The 13635-nt window shown below is 43.4% G+C and overlaps 1 pseudogene; it reads left to right on the plus strand.

The window, feature by feature from the left end:
* Nucleotides 1-1598: 1598 nt before the first annotated feature.
* Nucleotides 1599-13355, plus strand: LOC136573270 (N-glycosylase/DNA lyase-like; annotated as a pseudogene).
* The last annotated feature ends 280 nt before the right edge of the window (nt 13356-13635 follow it).

Here is a 13635-nt window from a genome sequence, read left to right on the forward strand (position 1 = left end):
TCACTATGATAACGCATTACAGGACTTCTGTCCTGCAATGCCCTATCGCTTGTAATAGCGATCAAAGGCAATGGCAAAGCAGGACGCCTGTATCTGGTGCTTTGTTGCCATGGCAGCCCGTTGGGCTCTCTGCGATTACATCGCGAGAGTGTGATGAAGTTATAGCGGGAGCGCGCTCCCTCTGTGAGCCCTTTACATGCTGCGATCTACGTAGATTGCGACAGGGAAGGTGTTAACAACGGGTGTTGCTGTCCCGATGCACTCCCGCTGTTGCAAGGGGAGGCTGGCTATCGGTGATCTTCTGATCCCGCACTATCCCCAGGGCGTAAGTGTACGTCCTGTTGCGCTAAGTACCTCCCTGCCAGGACGTACAGTTTCGCCCTGTGGCAGAAAGGGGGTAATATCAGTGGAAATTAGCTGAGCCGGAGAATAATACTAGTAATTTATTCTACAATCGGAAAGGGTCTAAAAAAAAAAATCCCAATTTTCCTGCAAGAAAAAAAAAATTTGATAAAAGTTCAAGAATGCGTTATACGTACCCAATAATGATTCCATTAACCCCTTAATGACATGGCCTATTTTGGTGTTGAGGACCAAATGGTTTTTGGTATATTTTCATCTCCATTCTTCAAAAGTCATAACTTTTTTTATTTTTCCGTGGACGCGGCCGTATAACGGCTTGTTTTTTGCATGGCAAGCTGTAGTTTTTATTGGTACCATTTTGGGGTACATAGACTACATTGTAAAACTTTTATTATTTTTTTTTATGATTGTAGGGAGAGAAAACGCAATCAATTCTGCCATAGATTTTTTTTTTTTAAGCGTTAATTATGCAGCATAAATGACACAATCCATTTTTTCTGCGGGCCGGTACGATTACAACGATACCAAAATTCTTATTTTTTTTAGGTTTTTCCACTTTTCCACAATAAAAACCCATTTTTTGGAAATTATTTTTTTCTAAAATCGCTGCATTCAAAGTCCTATAACTTTTTTATTTTTCCACGGACAGAGCCCTCTGATGGCTTATTTTTTGCGAGACGAGATGTAGTTTTTATTGGTACCATTTTGGGGGTATATACACTACCGTTCAAAAGTTTGGGGTCACCCAAACAATTTTGTGTTTTCCATGAAAAGTCACCCTTATTCACCACCATGCGTTGTGAAATGAATAGAAAATAGAGCCAAGACATTGACAAGGTTAGAAATAATGATTTGTATTTGAAATAACATTGTTTTTACATCAAACTTTGCTTTCGTCAAAGAATCCTCCTTTTGCAGCAATTACAGCATTGCACACCTTTGACATTCTAGCTGTTAATTTGTTGAGGTAAGCTTGAGAAATTGCACCCCACGCTTCTAGAAGCATCTCCCACAAGTTGGATTGGTTGGATGGGCACTTCTGGCGTACCATACGGTCAAGCTGCTCCCACAACAGCTCAATGGAGTTCAGATCTGGTGACTGCGCTGGCCACTCCATTACCGATAGAATACCAGCTGCCTGCTTCTGCTGTAAATAGTTCTTGCAGTGCAGTAGTCGGTGTATGACTGGATACGCAGATAACATCACACTAACGTCTGTTTGTCATTCTTACAGGATGAAACATTTATCGTCTCTGACAATCTGCCCGCATCTCTGGCGCTCCATGCCATGCCATCTCTCTGAGCTCCGCCTGGATTATGTTCTTGCAGGTGGCCAGTCCTTTCGGTAGGTTTGGTTTTGGTGTATTTTTTTATAAGTGTAACATATTCCTGATAACAAGTAAATGAACTACGTTTGTCCCCCTTTGTGACTGCAAACTTCTTGCTAATTCGTGACTGGAAAACTCTGTAGCTTATCTCCCGCAGCCTCATTTTAGCACCCTTACTTTTTCCGAAACACATTAGGCCTCATGTCCTCGGAGCGGAATCCGACCCTGCTTACCCGTTCGGGTCTTCTGTGTGTCTGTCTGGATCTTCAATTTTCTTGACTGCAGATGTGTCCAGGAGCGCCAGCCATCGCACATGTGCAGTGGAGATTTTTTTTAAACTCCTGCTTTACCGTGGGAACCGCACTGCAATGGAGCATGCTGCGACTTGTTTTCTGTGCTAAAAGGTCAGCAAAACAAATCTGCATGCTTTTACCCCTTAGTGACGGCCCCATAGTGTTTTTACATCCTAGCTAAGTGGGCTTTAATCCCAGAGGATGTAAAAACATGCATCTTCTGAGGATTAAAGCCCCATGGGCTGTGGACGTGACAGCTCCATGTTGTCGGTTCCAGGGGGTAGCTGACAACATGGAGCAATCATGAGGGCCCACGGGGAGCCCCCACCCAGCAATGCGATCGGTGCTATCCGATGGATGGCGCCGATCGCAATAAGGTAAATAAAAAGTTAAAGTTTCAGCTCCCCTCACGGAATGCACCCATGAGGGAGGCTAAAACTACTCACCTCCATCCTGCGCGATGTCCAGCGACGATCTGGGCTGGAGCGGACCCTCCGGCGTCTTCTGCGCATGTGCGCCTTAGTTAAAATGGCGACGCATGCGCAGATAACCAGATCGCCATGGGGCATTTGAAATCTCCTGTTTTCCGGCTACTGAAGGTAGCCGGGAGGCAGGAAATGTTGCCGGGCTCCGTGATCGCCGCTATCCAATGGATAACGGCGATCACGAAAAAGTTGTGAAAAGTAAAATAAAGCTAAAGTTTTACCTCCCCTCATGGATCAGATCCATGGAGGAAGTTGAAAATACTCACCCCCATCCTCCATGATGTCCCCTGGTGGTATGGTCCTTCCAAGACCTCACGTCGCCTTCTGCCCATGCGTGCGCCCGACATTTCTGTACAAAAGTGCCCTCCAGCTCTAACATTTAGAAGGGATACACGACCCACTTAGAAAGATGATAGAACATATTTTTATGTCTGCATCTTACCTAATTGCCAAACATTGAAAATAAACTGATGACCCCGACATTAGAAAACCTTCAAGACTTACTGACATTGCATGCCTTGATGGAGAAGTTGATGGCAATTCATTCTAATTACTTGCCAAAATACGAGGATATGTGGAATGTATGGCTATGAAAGTATACTGGATACTGGATTCGGGGGCTGGCGCCGGTGACAGGTGGGGAGCGGGAAGGAGAGAGGGAGAGAAAGATCTCCCCGCCGCTCCCTGAATCTTTGGAGACGAGCGGGGAGATACTCGGCTAAGGCACTACTCGCTCGAGTAATGTGCCTTAGCGAGTATACTCGCTCATCTCTAATAGAGAGCAAATTTTTCGTTTTATTGTTTTTTAGTTGTTTTTGTATATTTTATTGTAGGTATTGTATTAAAAAAGGAAAAATTTCCTTTTTTCCCCCGATTTTTGCAAGTGGGCCAAGTTGTTATGAAGGACTCACCTGGAGGAAATTTTCTGCATCTTTAGGTCTTCACACACAAATACTACGGAAATGCCGACTTTGCAGGCAACATCTTCCTCAATCAGTTAGTTGGTTTGTTTGCACATGATGTTCGGCCTTCTTTTACTGTCACTCCCATGAATGCACATTTTTCACGCCCATGACACCTTCACCACGTCTCACTTAATTGACGATGAATGTCGATGGATGCCTTTCCATGCAAGTGAAGAAAACTGATGTTTACATTCTGATCTTGGAACGTCACCATTTAAGGGGGGGTTTACACTTGCACTAGGAATTCTGATTTCCTGCTCCTTTCGGTTCCATCTGTGGACACAGTTGTAAATGTGCACACGTCAGTAACTGCCAGTGTGGCGTTGTGGGAGATGTAGCTTGGCTAAAAAGGGTACCAGAGTTTAGTTTCACAATTTAGACAAACATTTGGAGTAATAGCAGTAAGCGGAAGAGTTGGAAAGTGGAAATTTTGTCTATTGTCCGGAATACCTCTTTAAATGCACCTCGTATTAAAAGTGCACTTCATTTATCAAAATTGTCTAACAGAAAAAAGACCTGACATTTCGTCCAGTCAAAGCTGAGCTTTTGTTTCTTAACCTGCTGTGGAAAAATGATACCTGCACTGTGATTGGTTGCTATGGATGGGTAGGCCAATTTTTCTGTTTTGATGAATAAGACTCAGACTAAAGGCTCATTTACACGGAGCAATGATCGCTCAAAAATCGCTAAAAAGCGATCATCGTTGCGTCTAAACGCGCGTCCATCGTGCACTGCTAGCTGATCGTTAAATTCAGGCCAACCTAAAAATCGCCTTATCAGCAGTTCTCCACGGGGGAGTGCTGATAACATTGTTTCCTGATGGAGAACAAAGGATCTGAGCTCAGATAAGTGCCCTTGGGCTATTAACTGCATTCAGCTAAAGGCTTCATTTACACACTAAATAGCTGTTAAGTAGCTGAGTAGATACTTAATAGTTTATGCAAAATGATCGCTCAAAGCTGTCACTCAAACTGCCGTCTGAGCGATCATCGCTCCTTGTAAATGGGCCTTTTCATAACAATCAGTACAATTGTGCCTATTCTAAACAGAAAAGCTGTGAACTACCTAAATTCTGCACATCTCTAAATTTTATACACCATTTACATAAATGAGGCCTGCTGTAGATAACCATACGTATAGCGTTTGTTGTATCAGTGCATATTGAAAAATTCTAAATTACAGGGTTTTTTTTCGCCATGAAACATTTAGGTGGAGAGAAAGCAGTCCCGGGTACTGGACAGGGGTATTACATGGACGTGTGTGGACTCTGACTCAGAAAGGTGGCCACTTGTGGTACGCAGTGTATCCCAGCCCAGGGACAATGGAAAGTCGGTTGGAAAAGAGCACTCAGAAGAGGTTGGCAAAACGAAAGCTGCCCCATACTGTCCCAGAATCAATAAAGCGGAAAAAAGACACCATAAAGCAGGAGAATGAGGAGATAGCCGGAGATGATGGCTCTCTACATACAGATTGTACAAAAGACGGTGACATCCTGCAGGATTACTTCCAGTTGCACGTTAGTCTCAGTGAGCTCTACAGTTTATGGGGAGCGTCTGACCAGAACTTTCTGAAAGTAGCTAAGGAATTTTCAGGTAATATACATAATATAAAACCCTACATTTTTTACCTGTGTCATCCAGCCATAAATGCAGAAAACGTTATTAGGGACCTCTCACTCTATTTATAACTGAGAAATTTGGTATGTGGGCTAACTTAAATTCCCAGTCATGTTACAAGGCCTGTTAGCAGCTTGTACATAGACTTCTAGGGAAGCTGCCTTCTAATAAGTGATGCTGCTGAGACATTATACCATTCTCCATTTGCATACCAAATTTCCCAGAGGAGCATTGCATGACCTATTAGTCTCCTTGTGCCTGCATGTCCTCCTCCACAAGGAGAAAGAGTACCTCTCCCGAATTACAGAAAAATGTAGTATTGAATTGAGAAAATACCCTTTAACTAACTAAAATGTTAATTTCAGTGTGTGTCTGTGTATTTACATACATATAATCTGTAATTGCCATTTGTCTGTCTTCCAGGAATTCGAGTTTTGCGTCAGGATCCTGTAGAATGCCTTTTTTCTTTCATCTGTACCTCCAACAACCACATCTCTCGCATCACTGGAATGATTGAGCGATTGTGCACTGCTCTGGGAAGAAGGCTATGCCAACTTGACACAGTGGAGTACTATTCATTCCCCACACTCCAGGCACTGGCAGGCAGGTAACATGGCAGTTTTCATCTGACTGGCTATGCATACAAAAAAAAAATCAAGCACCTAGAAGGAATTGCCCTTTGCTGCAAAACTCGGCATGCAGTTACATCTCAGGCAGATATACAAATGATTAGAAATAACGTAGTGCAAAACAGCTTTAACATGTTAAAGAGTCTTTATACTCACAAATGAGCACTTTAAAAAAAGAAATATCAATCGTTTAGAATCCACTTGGCAAATGACAAATGTATCAAAGTCTTCTGTAGTTTGCAATCATCAGAAAGTCACAGAATTTTTACACAAGTAGTGTGTTGCTCAAAAATGTTGAAAATTGTTGCTTTTCTACGCTTCTTACTCCACTTTTATAAACTGTCTAGAAAAGGAGGCTTGGGTGGGGTGAGATTTTTTTACAAACATTAAAGAAATGTGAGACTTTAAAAAAGTTGATACCTTATATGTTTTTTTTGTTAATAATAAAGGTCTTTTTGCAATGAAACTAACTTTTCCACTTTTTTTAGATGCTTATTTAGTGCAGTGTAATATACTTTTGACAACACCTGATAATCGCATTTCTGGGTGCTGATGAGTGACAGGGGGAACCCCTTCCCCTGTCAACCACTTTCATGGTATGATTGCTGTTTATCACAGCATGTAAGGAGTTAAACGGCAGGGTCAGAAGTTTCTCTGCACCTGGGCCTTTAGAGCAGGAGCCCTGCTGCCAGTAGACAGGTAAGCCCTGGCTCTTCCAAGTATGGGAACTCCATGCTGGCTTTAGGCTAAGCCAAGACCAAGCCTAAAGGCCCATTTAGACACAACAATTATTGCTCAAAATTCGCTCAAAAGCTGCTCAAAATGTTCGCCCATCGTGCAGATTTCGTTAAGCTGTCGCTCATCAGAAAGACGATGATTAGCCTTATCAGGGATTCACAGCGGGATACAGCTGATACTATTGTTTCAGCTGTATCCCGCTCCCTATTAACAGGCTTGGTATGAAGACCAGCTCTGTTCTCCATACCTGGCACGGAGCGCTCGGCTGTATAACTACCAGGCTCTCCGAGCCGAAAACATCTGGATGCAGAAGACAAGCAGGGACAACCCACTTGTCTTCTGCATCCTCCACTCCCAGCGCTGGGCTGTATGACAGCCGGGCACTGGAGCGGGGGAACAGCTGTATGCCGAAGGCAAGCAGGGACACCCCGCTTATCTTCTGCATCTTGCGCTGTAAATGACACCGATGATCGCTCAAAAGTCGCTTGAGCAACATCTTTTGAGTGATTATCGTTGTGTCTAAATAGGCCTTTAGGCCCCTTGGTGATAAACAGGTCTCTCAAAATGAGGAAGTGGCATTGTGCGTGTATACAGATGTATGCGTATCGCTAGGGGGCTAAAAGGTATTTTCTAATGGGATATTTGGTATATTTGTGTATAATTTTAGTATATGGATTGCATATTTGTGTATTGAAATATACAAATTTTATACTACTATATACCATTTGTAACGTACTGCAATTTAGTGTGATACTGCTGTCAATAAACCTATTTGCCATAAGATAATGTTGGGTTGTTGTCTGTTATCGTTTACCTTATATTGTGCCTCAAATCACAACAAACGCGTTGTGACAAGCGCGTACTCACCCGCGCCCGGCGGCCCCGGCTCTTTCATGTGCTGGCTGCCAGGCAGCCGGCGCATGCGCCGAACGGAGCTGGCGGCCGGGTGAGTGACGTTTCTGCGCGAGGCTCTGCGAGCCCTGCACAAAAATAGGACATGCCGCGGTTTGTTTGCCGCGCGAGATTTCGCGCGGCCAAACCGTGGCCGCCTGCATAGGAGTGCGTATTGTAATGCACTCCTATGCAGGCTTTCAGTGGCGGAAATCCCGCCGCGGGATTTCTGCCCGTGTGCAGGCAGCTTTCCCCATAGAGTGTTGTGACAATTTTTGGTAAAAATGGATTTCATGAGCCTAATAATATTCTAAGTTTGCTGTAGATGTTGCACTCCCATAAATAAGCTGCTTGGAGCTAATATGTTTGTTCTGAATATTCAGTACATCCCTGTTGGTGACAACAGTGTACCAGTGCTGACTGAAGGCTACTCTGCCCAATCGGCTGTATTCTTTCAAGCATTATTGCTTACTGAACATTAATAGTCTACACGGTTAAAGCTCATTTACACAGGACGAATGTCGAGCAAACTATGCCCAACACTCGTCCCCGCATGCACTCGCTCCCGTGCTATCACACAGGAGCAAGTATCGCTGGCTGACAGAGCGGCCAGCAGGTGGGCGGAGAGGCTGCAGGAAATTTATCTCCTCGCTCTTCCCCCTGCCTTTTTCCATTCACATAACATAGCGGCCGTTCAATAATGAACAGCTGCTATTTACACTGAATGATCATCGTTCAGCTCATCGTCCATGCAGAATAAGTCATGGATGATGAGCTGAACGCTGGTCGTTCAGTGTAGATACCAGCCATTCAGTATTGAACGTCCGCTGTGTTCAGTTAACGGAGAGGGGCGGGGGAGAGCAAGGAGAGTAATCTCCTTCTGCTGCCTCGCTGTGAGCCAACGATACTTGCTACTGTGCAGTAGCATGGGAGCGAGTATGTACGGGGACAAGTGTCAGGCATCGTTTGCCCGACATTTGTTTCGTGGAAAGGGGCCTTTACTCATTATTCTTATTTGCATATGCCAAGATATAAATGACTCCTAGTGTGCCAGATAGGTGTAAGATGCTAGAGTACTTTTATATATACTCAGCCAAATGTCATATACTCTACTAAATTAGTTAAGCTGTTTCCTCTAGCCATGTGTTTCGATGCAAATACAAATGGTCGTGGTTATAGTAAATCCAAATGTATGATGTTTTCTTGTGTTTATGTTGCAGCTGATGACACTGAGGCAAAGTTGCGAGATTTGGGTTTCGGTTACAGAGCAAAGTTTGTCAGTGAGAGTGCCAGGTCAATTTTACAGAAGCAAGATAGTGATTGGTTGGACACCCTTCGACTGGTTCCCTATGAGGAAGCAAAGTCTGCTTTATGTGCCCTGCCAGGGATGGACCCAAAGTGAGTGTGATATTTTCACTTTAGAAGCTATGACCATTCAGCACAAGTAATAAAAATGGTTCTTGTTTGAACTAAAATTGTGTTACTTGGTTAACTTCAGTCTGTTCTCCAAATCCAATCCAAATGTTTGGGGACATTTGATCTAGTGGGGATTCCATCAGAATTGGTAGAAACATATCTACTATGCATGAGCAGCTTTAGCAAAATGTTCATGATGAAGTTAGCCCTTAACTGCACATATTATTACTAACCGGGCAATCACTGACACACAAAACTGCAGGCGTGCTTTAAAAACGCACCTCTTCAGGGAGGCGTACCATATTCCCTAAACCAAACCCCTCTGTAATCCACCTGATAACATGCTCCCTGTCCTACCGACTGCAGTTCCTGCTAGCCGCCATCAACCGCCCCTGCAGTCCTACTGATTCAGCCCCCGCACGTATTGTCTGACCATTGTCTATGTGTATAGCCTCCCACACTCTCCACCCCGCCATACCGTGCACATCTCCAGCCCCTTTACCTTCCATATCCCCTTATTATCTGTAGTATGTAAGCTCGTTGGAGCAGAACTCTCACCCCTAGTGTCTCCATCAACTGGTTACTACATGTAACCGTGGTTACACGAAATGTGTTGGAACTATATAAATAAAGATTATTATTGTAACCTACTAAAGTAGCTGAAAAGACTGGAATTACCATCAGTAGTAGATTACAGTAATATTAGGCCTGATGCCCACAGCCAGGTCGGATTCTGACTGCAAAATATCGCAGCGGAATAATACCCGGCGCCCACCAAAGACCCTATACCCACCTCACCGAACCCACCGGAAGTGTCTCAACTGGCACGCATGCACAGTGCAGTACATGACGCTCTGCGCTGTGACACGGATTCTTGCTGTACTTCCTCAGTGCTCACTGCAATAGGAGCCGTCCGTGCTATTTTTTTTTTTTTTCTGCACAGAATAGAACATACTGCGATTCTACCCTGCAAGCAGAAAATCGCAGTTGATTTCCCTCGTAGACAGGGGAGAATCGTTTACCACAGAATGTCTATTGATTGGCATTGCTGCAGAATTCGCGGCAGGTGGCTGACCACGAATTCTGCAGCGATAATCCGTCCGCGGGCATTCGGCCTTAAGGTACTATAATGATGGATCTCGCAGTTGTTCAGACTGCACTGTTAGTTCCAGAATACATGCTTCTATTTGAATTTGGTATATTTTTTTAGGTTGCAGATTGTGTTTGTTTGATGGCTCTAGATAAACCAGAGGCGGTACCTGTGGACACTCATGTATGGCAGATTGCAAAAAGAGACTATTTACCTCAGCTCGGTCATGGCAACAAGACTCTCACAGAGCGGGTTTACCGGGAAATTGGTATGAACATTCAAGAATTGTTGGGAAGATTTATGTCTTTCATGTCCATTTCCAATTTTCTGGGCAATGCAGATAGGAGTGAGGTACATGGCACAGAGGGTAGTTGGTTGGCAAGCTGACCTCTCAAGGACATTGATTTAGTGCCAAGTAGCAGCTGCAAAAACATAAGATTTTGTAATTTATAAAAAGGTAGACCGAATGTAATATTGTTTCTATAAATCTCTTGTAAGACCACATCTTGAATGCAGGAGGAAAAGATATTTGTATGGTGTTTGCAGGTAAATAGAGAAGATTAAGAAGTGAGTTGTCGGTTGTTGATACTGTCAGTCTTTGCTGACAGTGGAAGCCAGTTGACCGCTGCAGCCAGAGACTACAATGTCTTTGTTCCAAGCTCCTGGCATTTTGGTGCCCAGGATGTGAGCGTTGATGCCAGGAGAACAAGCAGTTGGCTCTGTTTAAATGCAGCAGTCACCTGGCTTCTGCCGTCAGCAGAGCCCGGGTTGTCGCGGAGGTCGTTACACACATTTTTCTGAGAGCGAAGAGAGGGGAGAATCCTTTCTTTTGTTTTATTTTATGCCATGGGCATCTGTTCATAAATTTAGTCACCAGTCACTTCATTTTAGCTCATTGAAGCCACTAGTAAATGACTTCTCGCTCAGTATAAACAGGCAGCCTTTCATCTTTGAACAACTTCCTCTTCACAGTGAACGGAGGTGGGTCGGCGTCGGGAAGAAATCTTTTCTGCGCTCTGTCTCTATTCACTCAATCGTCACTTCTGTGTGAAAGCATAGTCGTCCAGTGGAAAAGTACCCTAAGCTGCTCTCTGACATTCAGTGATGTATGATTGATCTGAGAAAGATTGAACTTGAAAGAAGTGTGTTTCTTATTTTCAGCCTAAGTAATTCTGTAACTATCTAATATGTCTTTTCATATTTCTTGCTTTTCAGGAGATTATTTTCGCAGTATTTGGGGTCCCTACGCTGGATGGGCTCAAGGAGTAAGTTTCATTTGCTTATAAGACTTCAATCACATATACAATTTTTGTGGCGGTTTGAGGTGGAGTTTTAGTGGCATTTTTGATGCAGTCTTTTGAGCCAAGACAAAAATGAGGGGATCCCAGGAATCTTAAGCGAGACGATCTTCGCTGGCGGGTCACAAAGAAGTTAGGGCTTCTCTGTGTCACCTTGCCTTTCAGAGGCAGGGAATCAGCAGGGGAGTTAGAGCAACCTGGATGTCCCTCCTCAGTGGAGTTCTGTCACCCTGCTAACCCTAAAAGTCCAAGGAATTCCAGGATTTGGAGGACCTGCATCAGGAAGGTCTGCCTCCTATGCATACTAAGCTAAAACTGATTTAGCTTAGTGGCCACAGTAGGAATATAGCTGGTAGGAGGAGTTACCTCCTTTTTTGCTTAGTGTCTGCCTCCTAGTGGCAGGAGCTATACCATAAGGTCTTCGCTGTATCCTCCAATGAGAAAAATTGTCTACAGGTGCATAAAGTTGACATCTATTTATTTTCTTTAATCTACAGACATGTTGTGAAATGAGCCATACAGATGGGTCCTGAGTTCTTAGTTTTTTAGACTAATGGTGGAAAGTTCACTTTTAGATGCAAGGTGAATATGAATTTTGTGTACTGCCTAAATAACTGTCCTATTGATTAAAAATGATATAAAACTTGTTTTTACAGTTGAATTAAAACTCTAGAGTTGATTTGCAAATCATGGTCTAATCGAGCTTTCTGTTGCTGCTGTTATTTTACTCATTGGCACCACAACTAGTTTTCTTTTTTTTTTCATCCTTGACTTCCAAAAGCCATAGTGTTTTCTTGTTTTTATGTCAACTAGTGATGAGCGAGTATACTCGCTAAGGGCAATTGCTTGAGCGAGCATTGCCCTTAGCGAGTACCTGCCTGCTCGAGAGAAAAGGTTCGGGTGCCGGCGGCGGGCAGGGAGCTGCGGCGGAGAGCGGGGAGGAACGGAGGGGAGATCTCTCCCCCCTGCTGGCTGCCGCTACTCACCGCTCCCCCGCGCTGGCACCCGAACCTTTTCTCTCGAGCGGGCAGGTACTCGCTAAGGGCAATGCTCGCTCGAGCAATTACCCTTAGCGAGTATGCTCGCTCATCTCTAATGTCAACGTAACCATATGTGGGCTTGTGTAAATCGCAATGCGAACAATTTTTAGGTTTCGTTTCTACGAAGTTCACTGCAAGTAAAATGGTATGGTATCTGTCAGTATGATAATGCAAATAAGGGAGATGGAATAATATCTCCACAGTGCCACCTATTGGAGGGCAGCATTCCTTCAAACCAAAGTTAGACTCTTTATATTAGCCTTGTAACAATGACTGAGAATTAAAAGCAAAGCCAGACTCCATGAAAAGATAGCTGTTTCGGGGTATTTATAATGGCGATACCAAATTATAAAAAAGCTTTTGTTATGATTCTTGGGGGAAAAAATCTGTTTTGTAAAATTGCTTTGTGTCAAAAGTCTCTAAAACCCATAGCTTTGTTATTTAATGGAGCTGTGTGACGTTGGTTACAGGTTACCATGACAATCCCATGGTGGCATTTTAATGACCACTTAGATGCCTAGATCAATAAAGAACATGGCATCCAAGGAAGTAAACGGCTGAAATAATAGTGACCTCTGATCCTAGCCGTTGAGGGTGAGTGCCAGCTGTATGAGCCTGCTCCATACACTTCTTGGGCACATCTACACTTCTTGCGCGCATCTATCATAAAAATATGACAGATGGTATCAAGGTGTTAAAATTGATAGCCTTTCCTTAGGATAGGTCATCAACATTAGATCGATGGGGACCTGACTGTTGCCACCCCAGATGAACAGCTTCTTTAAAGAACTTAAGATTCCTGTTTAGTAACGGCTTTGCTTGATACTACAGCTTCTTCCCATTCAAGTAAATGGGACTGAGACGAAATATCTGGCACCAACGCTCCTAATAAAACTAGGGCTGTGCTGTACAGAGCATTGTAAACAGTCATGGTGGTGGCCCCTTCAGAGAGCTGTTAGATGGTGGTGCTGAGAGTCAGACGCCACCGATCTGATCTAAGGATAAGCCATCCATTTTGAAGAATTGGAAAACCATTTTTTCCACCTCTTACTAATTGCATTTTTTTTTAATTTACAGGTTTTACTTTGTTCAGATCTAAAGAAATTCAGAGAGAGTTCAGGATATAAACCAAACGCAAAAACAATAAAGAAGCTAAAAGGATAAAAATAGTATTTCTTTTTCTTTTGTGTTTTTCTATACATAATCATTATTTCCCTGTGTACAACAGAAATAAAGTATTAATTCTATATTACTCCTGTGTCGGTTGTATAAGTTTTATAAATAAATTTCAAATGCAAAACTTCTTTGCAGCATATGGTACAATGGTACAGTCACTTAATAAATATACTAACTAGCAGAATAATGGTTTCTGGCATCTTTTCCAATGTTGTAGGGTTTTTCTTTCAACTCCACAGATGTTAGCCTTAGGCTGTCCAGGTAAACAGTATAAGGCCGGGCTCACATGAACATATTTGCTTTGCGT

This window comes from Eleutherodactylus coqui, chromosome 1, assembly GCF_035609145.1.
Source record: "Eleutherodactylus coqui strain aEleCoq1 chromosome 1, aEleCoq1.hap1, whole genome shotgun sequence".
NCBI lineage: Eukaryota > Metazoa > Chordata > Amphibia > Anura > Eleutherodactylidae > Eleutherodactylus > Eleutherodactylus coqui.